The following is a 22806-nucleotide window of genomic DNA, read 5'->3' on the forward strand; positions in this document are numbered from 1 at the left end:
ATGCACTGCTCTGCTGCATCTCCAGGAGGAGAGCAAACTGTTTTGATAACTAATCATGCTATAGGTATTAAATGTGTTCTTGGGTCACTCAATGTGTCAGTAGACAGTAGGCACCTCAGTGACAGAACAAGAAAATGTTATTTAATGCTTGCTTTATGTATAACTAATGCAGGGTGGAATTAATTTACTTTGAGCTATCTGTGCCTTCCATGTTAGGTTTGTTTTTAGAGTTTTAGAAGAAAGAAATGCTATCTTCCACTAGGCATTTATCAAGAGATCAAATTAGTGACAGCTGACCAACAGTTTTATAAGACACTGGGGACCTGAGTTAGAAACCAAGCCCCATTCCTTTTAGAATGTTTACATGCTTACTTTTGTGCAGAAGCCAAGGTGGATGAGTTTTTTGGCATTCTTTTTCAAGTGTGATATGATGAGAAAATGGGTGTAGGTGAAATACTTTTTCTTCTGTGGCTTTTATACACCCAAGTAACTGGGAAGGTTGCAAAGTAAAGCAGGTATTAGGAAGAATCAGAAAATTTTATGAGTTCTGTGGTTTAGGGTCTTTTTATTGTTGTTGTGGTGGTGTTTTTTTTTTCCTCCCGTGTTTGCATTAATATTCCTGAGGAGGGCTAAGAGAAAAGAATTATGAGAAATGACAGGAATTTAGCAAGAGACTTGAAATTGGGAGGAAATGTGAAGGAAAGAAATGAAGATGGCATTGGATCTGAAAGTCTGAGATGAGAGAGAGGAAGGAGGGCAGAGCTGTCAGAAGGGATAGAGGGGACAGACAGAAACAAGGAAGATGGGTGCAGGCTTTTGAAGAACCAGTCTGAAATAATGCTGTGAAAAAGGGTAAGAAGGGATGAACAGAAGACTTAGAAGTGATTGGAATGATGCAGTCATGGAACTGGAATCAGAAATACCAGCTCTGGGCACTGCTGGAGGTGACAAACTGTTTAACACAGGTTTTGAAGGCTGTTTTATTTCCATGTAGGTGTGATGTTATTCAGTATATTTTAGACTAGTAGCAGCAATTTTGTTAATTGTGGCACTGCTCCATCTGGTGGAAAATAATTTTTCCTGTTTTGCATGGACACTTCACATATCTGATGGTAAAAAGTGATTGAAAAATCCACCCCCACCCCCTTCCCCATGTATTTCAATGCCCCAAAAGCAAATAACTACACTTTAAAGTCCTGAGGGGAAAAAAATAGTGCAAGTGCAAAATATACATACAACATGTGATGTTACATGTATATTTATGTATAATTCTCTGCTCTCCAGAAGTTTTTGATGGCTATCCACACTATCTTCCTGCTCACCATCAGTGTTTTGGTAACAAAGGTTTGTCTTGTATTTCTCTGTAAGCTGTATGTAGGCAGTATTGACTTGCAGTCTTCTGTGACAGGTCTGGTTGCAGTTCCACCTTTTTTAAAAATTTTTTTTGGTAGGCACAAACAATAAAAAATGTTGATAACATTGTTTTTGTGCCCTTTAGGAGCATGGTGCCTTTTTTTTTTTTTAGTTGAAAAGCATTAAAATGTGTAGAGGGTAAAATGTTGAATGTAATGCTATGACTCTGGCCCCTGGGTCAGTGTTCCAGAGTTGATGTCCTGGGTAGGACACAGCATGGCAGAGTGTCAGACTTCTGCTCTGACTGTGATTCACTGGCTCACTGTGAACCTCGTGGAAGATGACAGAAGGTGCATCTGCCATCACATGAGCCTTTAGAAGGAAATTTTCACCTGAATAACTGGGTTGGTTTGAGACAGACCTGGGTTTAATGTAGAATTCTTCATGTTTTTTGGGTATTCAGTGCTTTTGCTTCCATTTCCTCTGCTCATGAGTTTGAGTCTTGACTTCTCAGTAGGATTCCAGGACACATTTCTAACTTGCTCTTTTGTGACTCGAAGTTACACTTCCAAATGAGTGCTTGCATAGGCTTCTCTGCTGCATCTTTGATCACCATTTTCAGATGTCTCCCTGTAAATGTCAGGCACTTCAGCACCTCCATGACTTCATGTACCTTCATGCAGGGCTGGTGGCCTGGGATATCCTACAAGTGTGTTTGTCTTGTCATCACCACTTGTGCTTTGGACTGGACCTGCTCCAGGGAGTAGGTCCAGTGCAGGGAGATGGCTGAGTGATTGCAGCCCTTGCTCTGTGCTATCCCACTGCCTAAACTTGCCCTCTTTGCCTGCTTTTGGATCTGGCTGAATCCCAGGATCAAGGACAAGGGGAATATTATCTCCCCATGGCTGTGAGCTGGAGAATGTGTTGCCAAAAAAGTTCCTGGCTGCGTGCAGTGTGATAGCATCTCAGCATTTTAGCAGGATCTGTCACACAGCTGGAACTGCAGCATGCTCTTGTGTCTGTTGGTCAGCGTGCTGTAAACTGTTTATGAGGATTTTTATCAGGATGATCCATCTTGAATGCAGTGTGTGTCATCCTCTTTGTGGTTTCAGTAGGGCATTGCACAATGATTGGCAGGGCTGCCTGATTGCCAAGTCTGATAAGATCCATCTGATCAGCATGACTCAGGTTTGTGTGGTCACTCTCAGCTTTGATGTCTGTGTGCTCTGTTTGAGTCTCAGGTAGCTGCATGGCTTTAACCACTTATTACCCAGTTGTACTCTTAAATTCTCCTTCTTCTCCTTGCCAAGCAATACATGCAATTTTATTGCCACCTTCCATTTTATGTAATATGTCTGGGTCTTTGTATTATATTGCATTGTAGTATATATTATTACACGTATATATACACGCACACATCTTTCCAGGCTTTGTAGTCTGGCCAAAACAATATTGCAACATGGATTGGTTGTTGGCTTTGTTGGGTTGGAAGCAGTGAATTGAAACGGACCACGTGAAGCAGGGCTCTTCCCTGTAGGTTCAGTGCTGTCTCAAGTTGAACTAGCAGGCAGGTATTTACTGGACTTGGAGTCACTTACTCCAAGTGACTGACACAGTGCTATCTGTCATTTTTAATGAGCATTTCACTGATAGGTGTGAAATGGAGAAAGTAGTGAGTGTAAAAGATATGATTTCCCTCTGCTGCAGTGGTTTGCAGTCCATGTACCAGTAGTTGTACCAGTCCATGTACCAGTACCCCATGCATGAAAAAAATAATAGACAAATTCCTTCATGATAGCTGATTTTTTTCAGAAATGCCTTTTGGTTGAAGTACTGTATGCATTTTACAAAGTTCATGTACCTCTGCAGTTTATTTTAAGAGATCTGAATTTATTTGGTGTAGATTTATTTCAATTATCTAATCAGAAGCAGACACATAACTTCTTAGGCTGTCAAAGGTATTCAGGAATGTATGACAAACTTCAAAGGAATGTATAAGATCTTGCTACACATCTTACTATGCATTTTTATAGACAAGAGTTAATTAAATTTTCCCTTTCTGCCCAGAAATTACTGTTAGGCTAAATTAAGTACGTGAGGTTGTAAGGCTTTTCAATTTTCTCTCTTTCTGCTTTAGCTTTGTGACTGATTAAACAACCAAATGCTTATCTGGATCAAAGAAATAATAAGCAGAGGGGGCATCCTTAGGCCAGTTATCAGTTGAAAACAATTTAGCTGTCAGGTATCCAAGTTCAAGGCACAGAGCCCACCAGAGGGATTAAGCAACAGGGACTGTGTACAACAGTGTTTACTTGCAGAGAGGAAACTTCCAGGGGGAAAGCAGCTCAGTTTCCCAGCTCGTGTTTCTGCAGGCAGGGGTTTGCTGGGGAATAAAAGGACTGTGCCACCCTTGGGAGTCCTGCCTGGTGTGGGATGTGGTCCATGAGTTACCTGGGTACAGGACAGCATCCTTGCCTGCCTCCAAATTGGGAAAGCAGCTTGGGTTAACTCCTGTGGAGATTTAATTTATGCTCACTTGCTGGGAGGGAAGGGGAGAAGGAAAAAAAAGCTCTGGTTATCTGAAGATACACCATTCAAGTATGTTTGCAGGGACAATATTTCAAGTTATTAGTCTCAGCAATTTAGATAAGAGCATGTACGTTCCTACAAAAGACAAGGCACAATGTCTTAATATTAATACCTGACAGAGAGTAACCCTGTGTGATAAAGTACATAGATAGCACAACAAGGGGTGAATTAGAAATGCCTGGGAAGATATATGATGCCATTAGTAAAACATGGAGATTTATGTGTGACATTGACATCTCTAAGATAGCAGACGCAGAATTGTACCACTAAAGCTGCCGAAAAGTTTTTTTTTTTTCTTTCCCCCAGATGCAATAACAAAGAGATCTGAGAGAAAGGGTTATCTAATGAGTAAAGTACTGCCTACAATTTGGCAGACTCACCATTCCCTGCAAATTTTCCTCTGTATCTTCTGGCAAATGACTAGGACTCAAATGTTTGAAATCTGTGGCTGGTGGCTGTAATGATGATGTTTTGGGTGTGACTGAAAACAAGAGTTGGGTTGCCCTTCCTTGGCATTGAGGTACCTTGCTACCTGCTGGGAATGGCCCTGGAGGAGCAGGACTGGCCAGCAGCAGGCACCAAGCAGAGAGGTCTCTTGGGGTCCACTGTTTGAGCTCTGACACCAGGAAACAGGTGAATTTTAAGTCTGCTGGCCAGTTTGTGTGCCATATTTCATCTGCCAGGGCTGCAGGGTCAGGGGAGTGAGAGAGTGGCTTCATCCTCTCTGAGTGTGCCCTTGGCTGTTTTACCCTGTGAATTCCTGGTGCTGTTTCTGTCATGCCCAGTTAGGTGCTGTTTTCCATGCATGTAGAGCAGTGATGAATCCTCCTTCAGCCATGGGGCAGTCCTGTCCTTCCTGTCAAGGGGGTGATTTTATTGTCTTGGGTTCATTATAACACACAGAGATGGAGCCACAATTACAACCCTGGATGGTTATAATGGTTATAACCCTTTTGTGGCCCTGGAATTTGAAAATGCTCTATTGCCTGTTGGGAGTTTCTTGCTGTACAAAGTAAATTCTGTTAAGCAAGAACTCATTTTTTCAAGAGAGACCTTTTCTTACAGTGCAGGAAGTTCTCACTTGTGGAGAGCCAGAATGAATTGTCTTAAAAACAGAGAAGAAAGAAAAACTGTCATAGTACCCGGAGGATGGAATTTTTAAGGGATAGCTCAGTGTACAAGTAGAGAATGAAAGTTTCTCTTGAGCAGACCATCACTGTAGTAAACTGAGGTATAGTTATCTGTTGAAATTGTGCTTTCCTTCCCTTTGAACTGTTAGCATTTATACATAAATAGAAATTCTGCTGGTTTGGAGGTAAGGCAGTTCAATATTGACAAGTGTTTTGGTAATTTAGGGAAAGTTGTCTGGTGCCATGGTGGGTGTGCAACGTAATGGAGAGTTTTGTTGGGCCACTTGGTAAATATCCTCAGAAATTTGGGAATCAGAAGTTAAAGATGATCCACCCTCTCAAGTACATGGTTAGTTTGCTGATTGGAAAAACAAGTCACTTATAAGTAAAAATAATTGCATGTTCAAATGAGATTTTACATTTGGTGACGTGTCCTTAATAATTAATCATGTGTGAAAGCACTTCATCTGAAAGGTCTCCAAGATCTTTCCAAAGTGAGTTTTGTGCTAAGGCTCATTGAAAGTATCACTTGGGTTACCAAGACTGAAGCACAGTGAGCATGAAGATTTAGTTTTAATTTACTCTTGAAATAGGAGAGGGCAAATTAGAAACCTGATTCATGACTAGTGGGCTAGTTACCTGACAAGATTTTGGGGTCTTTTGGAAAGAAAACACTGGGAAACAACACTGACATATCCAACTGCTGCTTCAGAAAGGGTACAGAGACATTTACAAATATCAGAGATGCTGACTTTGTACTTTTTGATGCCTTTTTCATTTTTATGAGAGAAGTTGACCAGAAACAGCTCAATAGTGCACAACCCTTTATTGTTTAGGGGTTTGTAAATTCCATTTTATTTTTCATGGTGTAATTTTTTTTAATCTCATAGTCTAAAATGAAACAAACCCTCACTTTTATGATGTGCAAGCATATATATTTTACACTTATTTTCATAACTTCCAATGGAAAGCAGTCCTCCAAGGAGCTGTTGTCAGGTTAAGAAAGCTGGAGTCTGAGGCTCCACAGAGCAGGGAAGTCCTTGAGCTTCATTCCATGACATGGATGGTTCTGGATGCTTTACAGAAACAAAGATGACAGGGTGTCATTGAGCAGCACTTGTTTTCAGTAGCCACACAATGAGGAGCCTGATGGCAAGTCTTCAGTGAGTTTTGGATCAGATCATGAAACAGTTTGCCTATGAAACACCACAGAAGTTAGATTTAATAATAGATTTTATTGGAGACCAGGCTCTTTATATATGTATAAAAAGACTTTAAAAATATGGTTGGAATAAGTGTTTGTGATTCCTTTAAATCAATAAATGAAGCCATTCTGGTGATTTCTAAGAAAAGTGAAAGTTAGCATGTAAGAAACAGATGCTGATTTTTTGGCCTTGCTGAAACTGATGATGAAGCTTCTCTCCTATCCAGTTGTAGCCCTCAGATCTGGCAGGTTCTCTGGTTTTCTGTCTGTTGACTGTTTTTAGCAATAACTTCTGGCCATAATACACCAGCTTGCTGGATGTCCAGTACCCAGGCTAGTTCATGTCTGTGAATCCTGTGTGAATGTTTAGGACACAAATGCAGAGCATTTTCATTCCACATGTTGGTATGCCTGATGCTTTGGATTGATTCCAGTTGAATGCTGTGTCAATCAGTGCAGCAAAAAGTAATTCTAATAGAGAAATATTTCAGACCTACTTATTTTGACTTGTCACTGTTGGCAGGGGGAGAACTCTGCACAGAAACTGGTGAGTTTTCATGTAACCCCTGCATTCTTCTAGAGTAAAATGGACCAGCTGAACAAAAAAAAAAAAACTCATAAAAATGTTTATATGCACCAGAATGAGTGTGCATGCAGAACAGAGAGCTCCCAGCCAGTCTTGTTAAGTCCATGTTTTACACTGTCACACAGTCATGGAATGCATAACAATAGTCTGGCTATAGGTCAAGGGCCTGTTTGTTCTTTCATATTTCTCCTTAAGTTGGCAAGTGGACACACTCTCTGTCAAAGAGAAGATGCCAAAGAAAGGGCAGGGTTTTTTCCAAGTTATTTTTGAAAGGCCTTGATTCTTGGATGTCTGATTAGGATATTTTAGACCTGGCTGTCGTTACCCTGGAACTCAAATGTTGCAGCAGCTCAATACAGGCAGCCAAAGTCATTAAAAGCATTCCAAAAAAATTCATCAAAAGATACAGTTTTGTTCAGCTGCACAAAACAGCAAGGCACTAATTGTAAGCTTAGCAGGGGATTCATATCTTCTGTCTTAGATCAGTTTTTAACACAAGTGTCTCCTTTGAAGAGCAAAAGATGGCGTCTGCTGTGTTCTCCTTTCTGTTCTCGTGCACATCCACACACGTTTCTGTAGCAGAAGTTTGTTTCTGTGCTTGGGGTTCCTTCTCTTTTATGTATACATGAAATTGAGTTCTGAGCTGGATTCTGTGGGAGCCTGAGCTGCAGCATCCAGGTTGGGTGTGTGCCTTCCCTGTCTCCCAGAGGTGAGGAGCAGCTCCACTGGGTGGAAGCACCTTCTTGGGTGTGAATTTCATTTCCCATCTCCTGAAGGGAGAGGCTGCTGTGAGCCCAGGTCTGTCTGATACCTGGGGCATGGATCATTGGGTGACCCACAGGTGACATCCTTGTGTTCAAAGCAGGAGAATTTCAACTGCTCATCTGTTTCTTTTGTTTTATTCTCTTCCTCAAATAGCCTGGGATTATTCATGGCTTGTTCCAATCTGATACAGTTCTGTCCTGCGTTTTCGAAGGTGATTCTTCAAATGCATTGTTCCAAAGTCTTCTTTTAAACTTGTTTTTTCTGCAGTGTTTTGCTTTCTTTATCTGCTTCTGGCATAAAAAAATGAAACTGAACAGCTCTAATCAGAATTATTTCTTGGGCAGCTATGAAAGCAGCAGTTGGAGATATTATATCAAACTCTCTTTTAGTCCCAAAGCAAGTGTTGTTGCAGTGAATACCTTGGAGTTTGTAAGATTTCCTGTACAAAGACTGCCTGTTTATATGGTATTGGACTCCAACTTGATCTGGGATCTCCAAATTGTTCTGGGAGATCATCTCTCCCAGCCTCAGGTTATCTACCTGCAGAAAATAGGTGATGATTCTGAATTACTTTCAACCCTGTGTTAGCTGCAAGGTGTCAGGTGGCTTTCTTGATATTTATTTTTAAAGAAATCTTTAAAAGATACTTTCTTTCTGTAGCGTAAAATGGTTTTATGATCAAGCTGCCAGGCCCTGCTTTTTCTGTGTCTATCTCAAAGTTCTTTACAGAGGAGTTTGGCAGAATTTTCCCTTTTGTCTCTCTGACAAAATGAAGCACAAAAAAAGAAAAATTATTCCTGTGACAGCACCAAACTGGATGTGATGCCAGCCAAGTGCTTTGTTCACTGAGTCATGCTGTGCTTTGAAGGGCACTAATCTCCCAGTCCAAATAACATGCAACATCTTACTAAAACCATCAAAATATTATTCCTCAAGGAGATAGATGGGATATGAAAACAGGGAATATACTTTTTAAAACAGCTGACAGTATCATAGAGCTGGAGCAAATGACAAATCTTTTGAGAAATCCAGCAAAGGCTAGAATTAGATTAACTTCTTAAGAGAGATTCAAGAAATGGCATAACTTGTGCTCTGCACCTGACATTTTAGCATGCACAGATGAGCCAGACAGCTCTGTTGTTTTAACCCATACTCAATATTCCTATCAATAAATCTGCTCAAAGAAAGCAGCATATCCATATTTTGGGTGGTACTATCATTAAATCTTTTTTGCTACTCCCTGGAATTTCATTATGAACAATCACTGATGTAACACCAAACCTATGGAATCTTAAACACGTCTCAAAATCTGTGGAATGAAGTGGACTCCTAACAAATCAAAAAGATGCAGTATTTTTTGTTGGTACTGTGGTTTTTTCAAGTGGCTCATTCCAAAATTTTCCCAAACATATTTCAACTAAAAATGTCTCAAAAGAAACTTGTTACAGTTTTTGGATTTGGGGTTAGGGTTTTGTTAATTAACGTTGTTTCTGTTTTCCTCTCTCCCATGTTTCTGGCACACAGTTTTTTGGTTGTGTGCTGCCTTATCTTGGGTTTTATGTCTAAATGTGTGGCTTTGACAGCTCTGTGATTGTGTTGTGCCTTCATATTGCCACACAACCTTCAGTCCTGTCCAACTTTCAGCGTGTCACAAAGCTGTGCTGGGTGCGTGCTGTCAACACAGCATTTGTCAAAATTCAGTATTTGATGCTCAGTACATTTTCCATTTAGAGAACTCTAATTGTCCTCCTGATGCTGGTCGGAAAACCTTCATTTCAAAACTTTTTTTTTTTAAAGGGTCAATTTCAGCCTTGTAGCCAAGTCTCAGTCCAGGCAGTGTTGTTTGGCTTGTGTTTTATTCCTTGTATCCACACACACTGAAACTGAAGAGAACTCAGTTAAGGAAATGGGTGGTGGGGTAAAAATTATGTTGTTTATAATTTAGGCTACCAATAGTTTCAAGGGAGCACTCAGTAGGTCTGGTGGTGTGTCCCAAAGCTGGAGTTCATCACCTCAGGGACTGGGGTGTAGGTGAGTGCTCAGCATGGTACCGGAGACTCTTCAGAGCAAATGAGGCTTTAAATTCTACTCTTCTTTATGACAAACTTGTCTAAAGAGTTTTGCAGGTCTAAGGAAAAGAAAAAAGCAAAACCTCTGTCCCACAAACCTCTGTCTCTTCAGAGTTCTCTCTGAGCTATAAATTCACTGCTGATATTGGCTGAGGGAATGGCTGTCTGCCCAATATAGTTGTCCCACAAAAATGTACAGAATCTCTATATTTTGGTCTCCTGCAAAGAAAAATACGAAGCAAAATGTTGGGGGAAAAAATAAGTAGAACAGGACATGACCTTCTTTGGACTATATATATATGGAGGAATTAAATGGTCCTCAAAAATGGTATTCTTTTTTCTAAAATGCTGTGGTTTGATTGTTTGATTCCAGAATTGATTAGAGGCAGAAGGATAGACAGATGGGTGGTGGAAATATTAACCAAAAATGTCTAACCAAGTTTTTAAAAGAGGGTTCTGTCTGCACATGCAGCATTCACATGTATGCTGTGTTTTTGGATGCTGACAAAGAAACAACATAACCTGCCTTTTTATCTTGTTACCTAATGGAATATCACACATTGGGCTGTCATCAAATTGTTGTTAAACACAAATTGTCAAATTCAGCTTCATATTTGAGTCATCAAGGGGACTAAAGCTGTACTTTGAGCAAGGCTTGTGCCTGTGTTTTTTCTCAGCTGTGGTGAAAAGTATTGTGAAAAAACAACTGCTGCCCTAGTTCAAGTAATAGACAAAACTGCTTGAGGTCTTTTTTAAGTGCTGTTAGAGGAGAAACTCAGGGACTTATTTTTATAGGTAAAATGAAAGTGTAAAAGAACTTATCTTGCTGAAACACCAGATTTTCCTTTCTATGTCCTATGAAAACAGACATCCTAAGGGAGATTTTCAAGAGCACATAAGAAGTCTGTGGCTCCTTTCTGTCACATGTCAGTCCTCAGCCTGGTCAGCTGGGAATTTGAATCAGAGGATGATCCTACAGAGCATTTCAAATGTACTTTTGTAAATGTATGGGTTGCTTGCTGTAAGACACCAAGGAGGTGCTGCTGTCTAGGATTGGTGGTTTTTATGTTGTCTCTACAGGTGATTGTAAATGGAAGATGCTGTTTCTGGTTGCACAGAAAGATTTTTTTTTTTTTCCATTCGCCTCCTTTAAAATGCCTGCAGCCCACATCTGCTTGGGTTGTAATGTCTTGATCCTAAGGGCTGGATAAAACCAGACCAAGTAATCCCTGGGAAAATTTGCTACCAGAATTGCTAGGAAGCAGGGAAATTCAGCACATCTGATGCTTTCCTCTGAATCAGTGCCATACTTGAGATAGTTTCAATGGGTGTTTTGGCTGCTTTTCCTGCCTCCTGCTTTAATGGCCCTGAGCCAGGGCTCCAAACATGTTCAGAAATCCAGGTTTGGTTTCTGTGGGTTTTTAAATGTTTGTGCCATAATGGGGAGAGTTGTCCTCAGCACTTTGGTCAAACAAAACTTCACAGGCTTTGCCATTTCCAGGGTGTTGCAATGAAAGAAGGCACTTTGTTTCTTTGTTTAGGTTATGGAAAGGAGGATCTAGCTTTCTCCAGTAGATTGGAGATAGGTAGCCCTCAGTGCTGTTGGTTTTGCTTGTTAATGCAGGCTTTACCATCTAAGTGTTCCCATACTTAATCCCATGGGCCCTGAGGATTGCCCTCTGTGAGAAACATTTCTGGAAATGATCATTTCCCCTTGCTACAGAGAGTAGAGTTTCCCATTGTAAAAGAACAATGGAAAAACATAATTTATTTTGATTATAAAATGCTTAACGGTCTATTGCTCTGTTTAGAAGTAGCTATCTCTAGTTATAATGAAAGCAAGACAGTACTGACTCCTTGAAGAGGAAGTTTTTATTTCCACAACTGTTTGTGTTTGTTACTCAAATCTCAATTTCTCCCACCTGGTAATTAGTTGATCAGTATGTAAATAAATAGAGGGATGAGATGATTTATAGGAGGTTGAAGAAATAATGAGGTAAATAAAGTAAATTGTGTTGCACTTAGTACTCCTTTTAAGAAGAAAGTGCAAGATAATTGTCTCAGCTTTCCTTTGTGTGTGTCAGCCGGAGATTTGAGTATGAACCAAATAAATTATTTTTATAGAAGCTTTTTAGTTATTCGTGCCCCTTGACTTTGATATTTTGCAGGCTCTGTGGTATGAAATGTTATAAAATTATATCAGCAAGTAGATTAAAAAATTCCTCTGGCTCAATGTTGTCAACATTTGCTCATTCATGGTATTTCACTTGATAGATCACAGAATCATAGAGTGGTGTGAGCTGGAAAAGGTCTGAAGTATATTTGTGAGTTTTGTTTCAATAAGGAATTCCTGAAGATATTTGGCAAAATGCATTTCTTTTTTTTTTTAATTTTTTTTTTTTTAGTACTGTGCTTAGGACTACAGAGTAAAAACAGCCCAAGAAAGAAAAACATGTCCTTGGTCAGGATTATGTCAGGAATGTGTGTGTGTGTTTTGGCTCTGCCTTGGCAAACCTGAGCCTAACTTAAAGAAGGTGAGTGATCTTGTTTGGTTGGTGAGGAGAACACTTAAGTACCTTGTGAATGAGAGCACTCAGGAAGGACTTGGTGTTAAGGTATCACAGGAAACAAGGCTCAGTGAAAGCCTTAGGAAGAAAACAAGATGTTCTTCTGATTAACACTGATGTCCACCTTCAGGGCTTTGTCTGCAAAACATCTCAGCAGTCAGGAGGTTACACAACTTCAAGGTGTTTCTCTGTACTGTGTTGTACCTTTGAACTTGTATTTTCTTCTTTGGATGTAAATGATGAGGCATTTTTTCTCACAGCTACAGTAAATTAAGCAGAGTTTCTGCTTAAAAGACCTGGATGACTTCATGTAGCTCCATGAATCCTGAAGGACATTGGATTTTATTAGTGATTGGAGTAGTTTGGCATTTTATTGATGGAAGGATAGATCTGGGTTTTCTCTGGGTTAGAACATACAACTGCAACTGACTATAATGGGGGTTTTATTAAGGCTGAGATAGTCCTGTAACCTGGATTTATGCATTGCACGAAGAGGACCTGCATTCCTTTCACCAGGTCTGCTGGATCTGGGAAAACGTGCATTTTTCAGTTTTTAGTGTGATACAGCCCTGGGAAGTTCAGAATGGGGTTTCCTGGAGAAGCTGCCATCTTATCTGGTCACAGCTGTGATTTTCTGCCTTGGCAGCTCCGGGGGGCAGCCAAGGTGTTTGTTGTTTTTGTAAAACAACAGGGTACCCCTTGTGTTTAGCCATGGTGGAGCACAGTGCTGCATGTGTGGAGGAGATTTTGACTCCCTCCCCATTTCATCACACGCTACCTTCAAAAACCCCCTTTGGCAGGCAGTATGACATTGAAACATACACCTCAAAATTCTCTAAGATAAGCAAATCCTGCCCCTGACACTACTGCTTTATGGATTTAGGAGAAATCCTGGAAGATTGCACTGCCACTTGCTAAAGAAAGATGTATTTTTTCAGGGCTTATTCACATCTCTTGCTTAACACAGTGAGTCTAATGAGTGCTCTTTAAACCCACCTGCTGATTGTCTTGTTTAGGTGGGAAGGTAAACTCATTTGCCTAATCAAATGCTGATTGTGAAGCAAGCTTGTTTTTGGTATCTTTCTTCACCTGGTTTAACAGATAAAAGAAAATTTCTCTGCACCTTGTAATTCCAGCCTTTTGTCTTCTGAGTATACGAACATTTGAAAGTTTTGTGTTTTTACTGCCTCTGTACATGGAAGGGGATGGGAGTCACCAGGGCCCCTGAGCAGCTTTCCCAGCTGGCTGAGGTTATCCAAATTGGAGATCTGAGTCTGTTCTCCCAAGAGCTGCCCCCAGCTCTCCCCCTGAGGCATGGCTCAGAGGCCATTTTTTCTCACCACATGCTAGGTTATCATTTGTCCCAGCCATTGCTTGAAGGTGGCTGTTCTACCACTGTTGCAGTCAAATTACATGCACAGCAGACAAAACAACCTGTCACTGAAACCTATGGAAATGCAATCCAGCAGCTATGCACAAACAGCCAGAAGTTTTTTGCATCTTGGACTGGAGGCAGCCAGCAATCAAGAAACTGTGCTGGTCTACAGCCAAAAGAAATAGGGAATTCCCTCAGTTACTTTTTTTCTTCTCTGAAGTGATTAATGAGGGCATAATCAGGTTTGGCTCCATATTAATCGGCGCAGTTTGGATATTAAAATTGTCAGTTCTGTGGCTGGTGCTTCCCAGGGTGTTTTGAGGATTGCATGGGTCTGTGGTTGGGTTGCAGTCATGGCAGCAGGAGCAGGTGAATGAATGGAGCAGTTTTCCTTGCAAGTGGAAGCCACTCTTTTCCCCTAATGGGGGCTCAGGTGCACAAAGTAGTTTGTCTTTGCTTGCTGGTGAGTTTCTTCCCACAGAGGAGTCCCTGGAAAAAGAAAAGGAGCAGCAAATCAGTTTAGTCGGTGGTAAAATTGTGTCTAGCAACTGCTGCAAGGATCAAGATCTGTTTTGCTTTCTAGATCATCGTAATTGTCAAGTTTTTTCTGCCTTTGGTGCCTTCTTCAGCCCCCCATGTAAACACTTCTGTCTTTGCAGTGCCTGTGGTAACCATTGGCTTACTCAAAGAATCCCTTGGGAGCTGAAGTGGCAGCATCTTCCAGGCTCAGGGACATCATATCTGGTGAGACAGATGCTTTTTATGCCTTTGTTTATTGTTTTGTTTAGGGTTTTTTTTTCATGGAGCTGTTGTTCAGTTGAGACAATTTCTATCATGAGCTGCACTTCAGTGTTAGCTTCGTTTCCTTTGAAACCTAAAGTCTGGTATGGGAAAAGGTTGTTTGGGGTTAGTGATCAGCCTGATTTGGAAGACAACTTGTGGTAGCCCTTGATCAAACTGACTGCCAGAAATTACTTGTATTTTTGGGAATTTTCCACCCCAATTCTTCCCTTTTTTTTTTTTTGTACTGTTTTGCATGCTAAGGATTATAGCTAAATATGTGCATGGTAATTTAGCTCTCTAAAACAGTGAGAAATTTTTCCATGTTGTGGCTCCATATTAATCTCCTGCTTCCTGGAAATTACCTGAATGGGAAGGAGGTGTTTTTCCCCTGGGAAGGTTGAACTCTTGTCTTTGTCATTAACCCTACATGTGGCCATCTTTGCACACACAGGCTGCACACTGAGGTAATGAAGTCAGGCCCAACAGCCACTCTGGGCTTGCCCTTGGTGAAAGGTTATGAATATGGAGACCATTATGTGTCATTAAGATAATAATGTTGCTGAATATGTCAGCCAAGTCAATGGCTCTCTGTTCCCCAGGTGTTCTGGTTTTGGTTTGATAGGGACATGTAACAAAAATTCTGCTTGCCAGGTGGGAGAAAATTTGCCTTTCAAAAGATTCAGCACTTGATAGGAGTCCTGCTAAGTAATGATGGTAATAATAATAAATGTTCCTAGGCTGCACTTGGTTTATAATTGCTGTTTAGCCCAAATTGCTCTGAGTGAGGACACTCCATCATTCACAGGTGGAGGTTATGATGTCATGTGTAGCAAATTCACTGATGCAAAAGGATGGAACATTTACATAAAATAGTAATGTGATGTAGTAGTGGAAACTAAGGAAAGTTAGTTCAGTTTCAGTAGTGGAAACTAAGGAAAACAAGGAGGATTCAAAATTTAAGTGAAGCAGCCAACCTTGATGAGGAGGTGAGGAAAGGGCTTGCCTTGAAGGGTTTCTCTGCTTGTTGAGCACCAGTCTGGAGGGGCTGTGTTTGCATGGTCTGATCCTGACTTGTCCTGTAAGGGCAAGGTTTGTAAGGAATTATCCTTACAGAGGATAATCCCAAGGAATTACGGCCACGCCTGTGGTAGAGCTGACAGTTTTGTCTGCATACACTTTTAGGGAGTTTCTACCTCTTGAGTTATCTTTCCCCAGTATCTTTTTTCTCATTTCTGATGTTCACAGGGCAGGTTCAAGTGGCCAAGCAGAGCAAAGTCTTGAGCACAGGGTTCCTGAGGTCACCCTGCCTGCTCTTCTGGTCCCTGGTTATCACAGATTGTGTCAGCAGATGAGGGAAAGAAGAGGCAGGGTGAGCTGGGCTGAAGCCAGGAGGATAGAAACCTAAAAGTGAATTTGTTGGGCAATAGTGGCTCCCAAACACGTTTTTTTTTTATTTGCATGTGGATCTATAAAGGCTCCAGTTTCAGTCCTTGGGGATAATTAAACCTTAAGCAGTGATAAACAGTGCAATATTCAATTAGTGAGCTGCCCTGACAAAAGCATGTCAAAGTAAATTGGGGTTTTTTTGAGGCTGTTAACTGTGCTGACAGAGAGTTGGTTAATTCTTGAAGGATAATGTTTTGGGCAAATTCCCAGCCTCCAAATGCCTGCAGGCAGACTTGTCCATATTTGTGGTATATTTGAGGTCTACTGTTCCTCCTTTGGGCCATATATTTTAAGAGGGAATTTTAATGGAAGGAAACATTGCTGCAGAGCAACAGCCTTCTCTGAAACACTTTCCAAAAGTATGTTAAGGCCAAAGGTCTTGTTTTTTCTGGGCAAAAGAAGTGAATCCTCTAATATTTACTCAGTTATAAATAGTGATGGGCAAGGCTCTATGGATGGATTCCTGGAAGATTGTATCAGGGATAGTTATTCCCCAAACTAAGCAAAGGCAGTGGTTATCTTTTAATTGTTCCATCTTCTTTGGCACAGAGAACACCATTACTAAACAGCAAATAATTACAATAAATTTGAGGTTTTCACTCCTCTCTTATTTCTCTCCAGTCCCAATAGAAATCAAAATGTTTCTTATTTCCAGTAAGAGATGGAAGTTTAGTGCTGGGGGGAATGTTCATGGTGAATGTTTTGGCTCTCCAGCCATGGCATCAGAGAGGTGGCCGGAGAAGGTGCAAACCCTATGGGGCAGGAACTTGCCTGGGGTGCAGGAGGTGCTGCTCTTGACCAGCTGGGCTTGGACAGGGAGCTACATTTCATTTATGCACTCCTCTCTTCCCCTGTCTGTAAATAGGATGGGAGATTATAACTTTGCTTAGGGAGAAGCTGTTTGAAAATGTTGTTGCTTTCCACTGAAAGCTAAATCTGCTTGGTGTCACTGCTAATAAATAGATGAATGTTACCTAATTCCATTAGCAGGTTAGTTTGCCTCCCACAGTGAAACTCAGTCTCTCACAGTGTAGGTCTTGTAAAGTTCAGCATGCAATTTCTGCATCACCAAAGAGTTAACATGAAACCCAAATGAGACACAAGCCTTGCTGAGGAGCCTAGAGGCCAGAGCCTCCAGAAGTGCTGTGACACTTCTAAACAGGAGCACAGCATCTGAGGTGTCTTTGCAGGCTCATGAGTCTGCTGGACCCATAAATTCTGAAAAATCAGAACATGTACAGCACTATTTCTTGGAAAAGGAATGCAGTTTCTCATTTGCTTTCTAATTTTCTGTATCAAGATTAAATGTACAGTAACTGAACTGACGGGAAAATCTATTTTAGTAAATACTAAATAACAAATGTTTGGTAGTAGCTGAGACCTCAAACAGCAAGAAAAAATATTTTTCAGACACTGATGTGCTTTTGTGCAGATGTGGCTTTTTTGCTAGCACTTACCAGAAGAGAAAAAATAACACTGATTACTGATAGCTATTAGGTATCATTCCAAAATCTTGCAGTTGAACATTTATTTCTACTGATGTAAGACAGGTATTTAACTCTGTAAAAAGTTGTATCTGTGCTCTGTAGGATACTTGAAACTTTTGAGAACTGAAGACATTTCCCACTGTAACCTGTTGTAAGCTAGCGCTACCCCAAAAAATCAAAATTAATTCCAGGTACTCAAAAAAAAAAAAAGAAAAGGAAAAAGACACAGGGATTAAATGACAGAATTGCTGCTTTTTTTGGTGGCTGTTGGTACTATCATATATGCTGAAGCATTCCAACCACGGGCATGTGGCTACAATGGAATTTGATGTACAGTCAGTTTTAGGGAACATCCTGTGCCTTGTTAATATCATCCATAAAAGGCTTTCAAACTTCCTGAAACCAGTCCCTTCTGTTTCCAAGTCTGCATATGATCTCATAGGAAATGATCTGGGAGAGGCCAGCTAACCCTTTTGCATAATCAAGGTAGCATTGTTCTTTTAATGCCTAAAGTGAGTTGTTTCACTGATATAAACTCAATAATCCCCTTTTCTTCTGTCAACAAATCTATACTATCAGGCTCTGCAATGATTTTGGTGGCATTACAGAGGAGAATAAGTGGCAAGACTGAAGTGTGATTTGAAGTCTGACCTCAGTAATGTCATTCATTTACTTTGTCACTCTCTGTCTCAGCTATTTCAAAAATCCTAAACCCAGTGAAACTGGAAGACTGAAATGCAAACACACAATACAAGTGAGCAAGGTTTATTTTGCAGAGGGCTCAGAGGCAGGTGAGCAGCCTGCACCCTGCCATGTTTCATAAAGGGCAGTAGTAGCAAAACTGCAAGGAAGAACCTACCCTTTATATAGGCTTGATATTGTAAAACCTCTCATGTGTACATTAGCAGTAGAAAAAGTGAAGAAAGTGAAAGAAAAAGAAGTCTTCTTGTATTGGAGCCCTTGAAAAGCTTGCTCTGTACACAAACCCAGAGTGCCTCATGCAGTCCATGTTCTTTTATATCCTTGGGATACCCAGGATTTCCTCAATATATTTAGCCCAAGAAGGGAAACACTCCAATGAGCTGCTGTCCCTGAAAGCCTTGTAGGGCAGCGAGCCTGAACCTTCCCTGCCAGGGCAGGGAGAACAAAGGCTCTGGGCTCTGTGACTGTGCACAAGTACAATTATGGTCTAGTCCATGTCAGTAGGCTGAACCAGCTGCCCAACTAACTGGCTGGAGTTGGAGTGAGCCTAAGCAGAGGGCTCTGTGGCACCCTGCTCGCTGCAGAGCTGTTAAATTTGGCACTCTGCTCTGGGCTCCACTCAAACATTTTCTTAACCATATTAGGCTATGTGGAAATTGGCCAGCCTTGGATGGACTTGCTGCTTGTGCTCATATTTTATAAAGTAGGCAGCCACTGCTTTGCTTAAGAACTAGCAGGTTTGATAGAATAACGCAACACAAATGGACAACTAGCAGGTTTGATAGAATAACACAAATGGAAGAAGAAGTAAGCCTATCTTTTATTTAGGCATGTTGATATCAGCACAAAATGAATACAATATCATAAAATTGTAGCAGAGCTAGGAGTAATTTGTAATTGTTGTAGTAATTGTGTTTGTAATTGTAATAGTAATTGTAGCAGGGCATGGAGAGAATAAAAGATTATTTTTACATATACTCTGAACTCATGTAAATTAAGGCACATCAAAAAATTATTCTTCTGAATCTAGGTTGGTAAATCTCCTCTCTGGCACAGCATATGGACTTACCAGGTTTAAACCACTGAACCTGCATTCAGTTGATGTTAATTTGTGAGGACCAGGGCTTTTTTAGTGATATATGCATGATGAGGGGGTCTGAGTATTGTAACACATCTGAAATCCAGGCTCACTCATGGGCAGTCTCTTAACCAGGTCCAGTACTACCTCTGTGAGCTGAGAAATTTGCAGTGATGGTCCCTGAGGTTTACAAAGCCATGCCCCATTGACAGTTTTAATAAGCTAAATTTATATTTGGAAGTGAATACTCAGAGGTGGCTGAGGATAAGCTGTAGAAAAAAAAAAGAATCTTTCTTAGTGGTAGTTCAATTTTCCACTGCATTGTAGAATTTGGTTTTTGGAAGGTTACAGAACCACTTGTGTGAAAGTTACTGCCCAGGTGAAGGCTTCTCTGGAGCCTTGGATGAGGACTGAAAGGTTCATGAAATATTTAATAATTGTAAGGAGGGTATGCAAAGGTGCATGAGCTCTTGGAGTAGGAGGGAAGGGATTTTGCATTGCTTTTTCATGCCCAAACCACACAAACAAAATAAATAAAAATGCAGCCTCAATACTGAATCCACTTAAGGGAAATGAAGAAGGAAACGTTTCTGTTGCTTTCCATTTTAGATCCATTACAAAAAGGACTGCTGTAGGGCTGTAATTCAATGTAGGAAGCCTTTCTATGGAATTTTGGCATTAGGTGGACTTCCCAAGAACAGCTACTGTCCAGAAGATATTCCAGCTAAAAATCTTCTGAGAGCAGTTTGAAATGTTGGCACTGTTTCATCTGAGGTCTGATCCAGCTTGAGCTAGGAGAGGAACAGAGGAGGCTCTGATTTGGATCTAAATGGCTCCTCTCTGCACTGTCCAACTTGCACATAAAATCTTCAAACAGAAGAACACCCCAAGCAAGCAACCCCCCCAAATGACCCCTTATAAAGAACATGAAAGAGAAAAGGTTGTACAGAACTTGTGTTTGACTAGACTAAGATATATTTTGAACCACAGGCAGGAGCAGTGAGAGGGCAGTGAGAGGGGAGATTGTGGCAGGGGAGCGTGGCACAGAAACAAGGACCCACACTGCTCCTGTGGGAAGTACAGCCTGGTTTGAATGGCTTTGAGCAGCCTCAGCAGAAATCCTTTCTGCCACAGCTAATTCACTTATTACTGAATTACTTAGCATCTGCATGTGGACCTTTCCCAGATTTAATCCTAAACCACCAGGACTGGGTTGAGGTCTGTGGGCAGATACAGGAATATTCAGCAAGATGCTTTGGTTTTTTTTGTACCTCAGTTTTCCCATCTGGAACAAGCTGACCTGAGAGAACCTGATTAGGTTCTGTTATGAATTTGGTTATTTGAGGTGCATTTGGATGTCAGAAAGACGTCCAAGTGATCAATATTTAATTAAATGCAACTCCTGCCCAAGGGAGTGTTTCCAACTGACCCAAAAATAGGCCTGTGCAGTGAGGGAGCAGAAACGTGGACTGCCTTGTCTAGAGGTCTTAAATTCTCTTTAAGGGAGATGGTTAGGGTTAAGGAGCCTGGTCTCCAGAAAAGACTTCCAGTGGCTGACTCTCTAAATCCTGCTGTGGTCTAAGTATTAATGGCATTCCTGCAGGCATTAGAGTTTTGATTTGAGCTGAGGATCTCAGACCCTTGTAGGTGGTGGCTTTGAAGGCCAGGTGACTTTGCTGAAGGATTCACCTGTATGAGTATGAATGTGGTTGTGACAGCAGGAAGGATGGTGTGGCTGGGCTCACAGGGAGCCCAAACTCAGGGAATCCAAGCACAAGTGGGTGAGCTTGCCACAGCTTGAACCCAAACTTCAAAGCCTTCAGTGAAATTCTGAATGACCCAATAGGAGATTTTTGGGTTTGATTTGTTTTCTTAGACGTGAAGAACACATCTGGGTGTGCTCTAGATCTTGCCTCCTATTTTATGTGCATAAATGGCAGTTATTTTGAAGCACTGCTAAATTATTGTCCACCTTTGCTGCCCTTGGGACAGAATAATGGTGTTGCTTTGGATGTCTTTTTTTTCCTATGTGCCTCCTGCCATATGCCTGTGGCATGTAGCAGAGGGAGTTCAAGAGTTACTGCTACATTTACTTGTGTTTTGAGGACAAAAGTCCTCCTTATTGCTATTTTTCCTCCCCTATTCCCCACTCCCTATCCTTTCTATTTCAAAACTTTAATCACCTTGCCAAGAATTTGATTGAGTAGCTTAGATATAAAAAAGCTTGTTTTATGACTCTTAATAATATGTGTAGATGTGCATGTGAAGTTAAAAGTGCATCTCATGCTCCAGACTGTAAGCTGAATGCTAAGGGATGCAGCAAAAGAATTTATCCTGTTTTTAATTGCATGATTTGATAGGTAAATTGTGGATTTGTTTAATCTCTTTACAAATACCTATAGTAATTTTTGGAGACGGAATGCTGATAGAGCAGCAGCTGTAGCTGATACCAACTCATGTTATGTTTGTGATCCAAACAAGTGTAACAGATCAGAGCTCTGTAATAATAGGAAAAGGAATTTCATAAACAAGTTAAACAGGTGGGGAAATTCAAGTGAAAGCAGTAGTGGTTAAGGGGAGAATTTCAAGGACACGGAATAGGTACTCAGTGAAAGTCAAAGCTGGTATCTGTCCATTGTATTTCTTTAAATGTTCAGGTTATTTTACTTTAAGGAAAAGGAATTGAATTAATGAACTTTGAAACCGTATGCTTGGCAAAAAAATAATCTGCATCTTGAGTTCATCACACTTAGTCAGGCATCCCAATCTGGCTTTAGATTGGAGTTTTGTATGGTGGGTCGATTGTTATCTGTGGTTAACAATGTCCACAGTCCAAGTGTCTTGGTTTTGTTACATCTGTCCTCGATTTTTGATACCTTCTGGCTCTTGAGGATTTGCTGTCTTGCCAGTTGAATCCTTAGGAACCTTTGCAGGTGTCTCTGTGGAGAAGGTGATGACCATGCACTTCCTCTGTGCTGTGCTCTTGTGAGGAGCTGCAGCTTCCTGCTGTTCCTGTGAACACACATAGGCAGCACTTGGGCTGAAAATGGCAGGTAGTATTAAAAGATATATTAAATAATATAGAAATATTAATAATATAGAGTGGAAAAAAAAGTTGGTGTCTAATCCAGTTCATTATATTGGCCCAGAGCAGAGTTGACTATTTAAAGTGATTTTTGAGTGGTGTATTTTGTTCTGGAAGTGTCCCGTGCAGAGCTTTGCAGTTTGCCTCCCTTGACCTGTTACAGTGCTTAATTATCCTTTCCTTTACACAGTTTTCCCAAGGTTCTTAATGGGTAGGGAAAACTGTGTAAAGGAACAAAATCTCTGTTGCTCCATTTTAAGCACATTGCATCTACTCCTGCTTTCAGGGAATGTGAAAGGTTTATCATTCTCTAATGTATGTGTGAAAATCACTGGTTTTTAGGCTTGGCAAGCCTGACCCTTCCAAATTCTCCACAGACACCATGTTTCCTGGAGCTCTGGAAACTTTGCTTGTTCTCTTCCAATAGTTCCCCTATTTCCTGAAGCAATGTGTACCTGTGGATATATTCAGGTTTCCAGCCAGGAACTGAGCAGTACCCAGGAGGGAAGGAGTGCTGTTTGTAGCTGCTGTGTTTCCAAACAAATGACATGAGTGTGATTTGCCACCAGCCCTGGGTTAGAGTTTTT

The 22806-nt window shown here is 40.9% G+C and overlaps 1 protein-coding gene across 2 annotated transcripts in view; it reads left to right on the plus strand.

Annotated features, from left to right (window-relative positions):
* CALD1 (caldesmon 1) overlaps positions 1 to 22806 on the plus strand; it is a 172540-nt gene that overhangs the window by 22577 nt on the left and 127157 nt on the right. For both annotated transcript variants that reach the window (XM_054514968.1, XM_054514970.1), the window contains exon 2: positions 14298 to 14382. The gene's annotated coding sequence lies outside the window, so the exon portion shown is untranslated. The remainder of the gene's footprint in view (positions 1 to 14297; positions 14383 to 22806) is intronic.

This window comes from Molothrus ater, chromosome 5 (genome assembly GCF_012460135.2).
Source record: "Molothrus ater isolate BHLD 08-10-18 breed brown headed cowbird chromosome 5, BPBGC_Mater_1.1, whole genome shotgun sequence".
Lineage (NCBI taxonomy): Eukaryota > Metazoa > Chordata > Aves > Passeriformes > Icteridae > Molothrus > Molothrus ater.